Here is a 3,525-nt window from a genome sequence, read left to right as displayed (position 1 = left end):
GCTTCCGGACCTTGACTTTTTGGTGAGTCACTTCATTTCTGCATTTTTCTGCAGAGTGTAAATAGATATAAAAATGGGTAAGATAAAATGCTTAAATGCTGTATAAAGCAACACATTATTTGGTGCGTGCCCTCTCTGAAGGGACCTGATGAGCTCAGTCCAAGTTGTTCCTCAAGCTTCAGTCTCCACGCTAAATTCTATTGGAGTAAACTGACCTGCCACATCTTCTTTTCAAATAAAATGAAAAGAGAGTAATTCCTTTAACCTCTAGAAATTGTGCTTTTAGTTTAAAATCATGGAATCTCAAGATCAGTTTCTGAGGGAGAAACACACTTTGATTAATGTATAAATCTTTGCATATCTATACATAAAATGTTATTAAGAAGCACTCATTGTCACCCTACTCCCCAAACATCATGTGTGTCCTTATGGATTGATGATGCCCAATCCTAGAACTCAGCTTTTACATTTAGAAAGTACACAGGCATTTTGCCCTAATTCTGCAAAGAGACACTGTATTACATCCCAGTTTACACAATATCCTATTCCTGAGTATGAAGGGAAATGGAAGCATCTTCAAATAGAAAAGCAGAAGTTCCAAAAAAAAAAAAAGAAAGAAAGAAAGAAAAAATCTTCTAATTGATCAGGGATGTAAAGTTTTGCAAACACTTGAGCAAGTTAAACTACACACAATTGTGTCTGGGAAAATCATACTGATGGGAAAATTGTAAACCCTGGAGGGAACTGAGAAGCAATTCTATAGGTTCATGATGTCTTAGGAAACCTCTTTAAATTCCAGATGGAAGTCAAGAAGGAAACTTTTGCTTCTTATTTTTTTACTGAGACATGTTGAAGACAGCACTTGAGAAGCAGTGGGGAACATTCTCTACCTTGTCTGCCAGAGATACTCTTCTCCTCTTCCTCAGATGTAGAAGGAGGAGTAGGAAACAATCTTTATGTTCTGGCCAGCCACTGAATGGACTTTTCTCCATAGAGTAGGAGATTGCCATCACCAGAATTTTCAAGGAAGTGCTACATGGTGAGATTTATAACTGACATTTTTGCATTTTCGGAGAGAATTTCGAATTTTGGTGTAGTGTTGTGGTGTAGTATTAGTATTGTGCTCAGGCTACAAAGTTTAATGCAATGCATGGGCCTATTACTTAAAAACTGTAAACACTTGTGTGAGTTACATAACCTTTCTGGCTCTCAGATCCTCATTTTTAATGATGATTATAATATTACCAAGCTCAAAGGATGTGGAAGCAAATACAATAGTATATGTGGAGCCCATGGGGTAGCACTTTGCACATAATAAGTGCCAATAAACAGCAGCTGTTATAACAGAGTGTTAAGTCTTTTGGGGGGGTACGGGGGAGGGTTAGGAGCACCTGTTACTTGAAGTCTAATGAAATTAGACCTATCTCCAGCTTTCCATCTTCAATAAATCCAGGTAACTAGAAATGCAACAAGTGCATTCTTTTGTCCTCCCTCTGCAATAGTATTTTATTTGTTCTTTCTATATATAGCCTCATTTATCACTTATCCTTTAATGTTTTCTCCATCCTGATGTTTTAGATTAAAAAGTGAAATTCTCTGAGGCTATATGAACAATACTAATGTAAGAACATAGTAAATTCAAGTGCTACAGTGGCATTTACAGAGTTATTGATATAAAATATGGTATTTGCTATTTCTACAATGACACCCTAACAAACGGCACAGGGAAGGACATTAGGGTAAGAAAGAGTGACTCAAGTCTCAGAGTGGGGTCTTCTGATTTTAATTATGCCTACTTAACTTTTCACAAGTGCATTTGATGTCATAAACAGAATAAGGTTCCCGCCTCAGAATTGTTCAAGATAATTTAGGTGGCTGAAGCTCTGAATTGCTTTAGTGCTAGTTGTAGTGGCTTTGTCTCTCCTTTAGAATGAGCTAAGTCGCTAAGACAACAGAAAAAGAAGGCTCAAGCATCCATCAGAAAGAACACCAGTGGAAACAGAAAAAAGTTATTTATTTTTCAAAATAGTAGAGTATAAAAATTGAGACATTTAGGAAATCAGCAGAACAACACTGAGAGGGAGAAAAGGATTTGAAATCAATAGAGAACATATTTCTTAGGTTGTCAGGGAAAGAAATATGATTAGTCAGACAACCAAGGAATAAATCTTTTATTGCTGAATGATAATCCTAGATCAAAAATATGGTGAATTGAAAGAATTTAACAGGGAGGATAATTACAAGTAGAATTTTAATTTTTTAAAAAAATTTATAATAACCATATTTATTTAGAAAAGTGTTTGCAAATGTGATTGATATGTACATATATGTACATATAAATGCATCGAAAATTTACTGCTTAAAATATAATTACGAAATACTGTTTAGGATGATAACCGTATTACTACTTCCTCTTATAGTTTATGATGTTACATATACTTTAAAGTTGAACCAGAATTTCTAATATTTTCAGAACGATTAGTGCTAGAATTAGTTTTGGTACTAAAACTAATAATAAGAAGTAAATAGTAGGCAGTGGGGCACAGAAGGCAACTTTCCCAAGGTCACAGCCGGTAGAGATGCCACAGACTACACAGTTCATGCTGGGAGGGGGCCCTGAGCAATCTCAGGTGCAGCTGCAGCATATTAAAGGTTATGGCTACTAAGAAAGGAAAGACCATGGAAATATAAGGAGAAACATGGACAGATAAGATGCTACCTATAGGAGAATGTGAATTTAAAACTGATACAAAATTAAGTGCATAGAGCATGGGGAGGGCTGGGCTTATGGTATAGCCATTTATGGAAAGTATGCAATACTTTAATTTTTTTTGACCGGTAAGGGGAACGCAACCCTTGGCTTGGTGTTGTGTGCACCACGCTCAGCCAGTGAGCGCATGGGCCATCCCTATATAGGATCCGAACCCGCGGGCGCTGCACTCTCCCGAGTGAGCCATGGGGCCGGCCCATAAATTTTTTTTTTTTTTTTTTTTTTTTTTTTTTTTTGCCTTTTTTGTGACCAGCACTCAGCCAGTGAGTGCACCGGCCATTCCTATATAGGATCCGAACCCGCAGCGGGAGTGTCGCCGCGCTCCCAGCGCAGCACTCTCCCAAGTGCGCCACGGGCTGGGCCCCGGCCCATAAAATTTTAATATAAGATTCTGTGCTATGTTAGCATGTTAGTTCCACCTATGCAAACGAATTATCCCCAGACCTCACATCCTTTTTCTGAATGATTGAGATGATGGAAAATATGGTGGTGTGGGTTTTGAATCTGATGTTAATTTTAAATATTCTTGTCATTATAACAAGATATATATAACAAATAAAAAGTCTTTATTATTTTTATATGTTCTCTTCTAGATGGTAAAAGTATATTTAAAATACCTGTACAAATGGGCAGAGTTATTACAATTTTTCTTCTGTTTTTCTCACTTAACATATTATAAAAATGCTTCACTTTGTATTTCCTCATATTATTAATTAGTACTTTAGTCATAACATGTGATATTAATTCATAATAAT

Source organism: Cynocephalus volans, chromosome 4 (genome assembly GCF_027409185.1).
Source record: "Cynocephalus volans isolate mCynVol1 chromosome 4, mCynVol1.pri, whole genome shotgun sequence".
In the NCBI taxonomy this organism is placed as follows: Eukaryota; Metazoa; Chordata; class Mammalia; order Dermoptera; family Cynocephalidae; genus Cynocephalus; species Cynocephalus volans.
Note: the sequence above shows the minus strand (reverse complement) of the source record.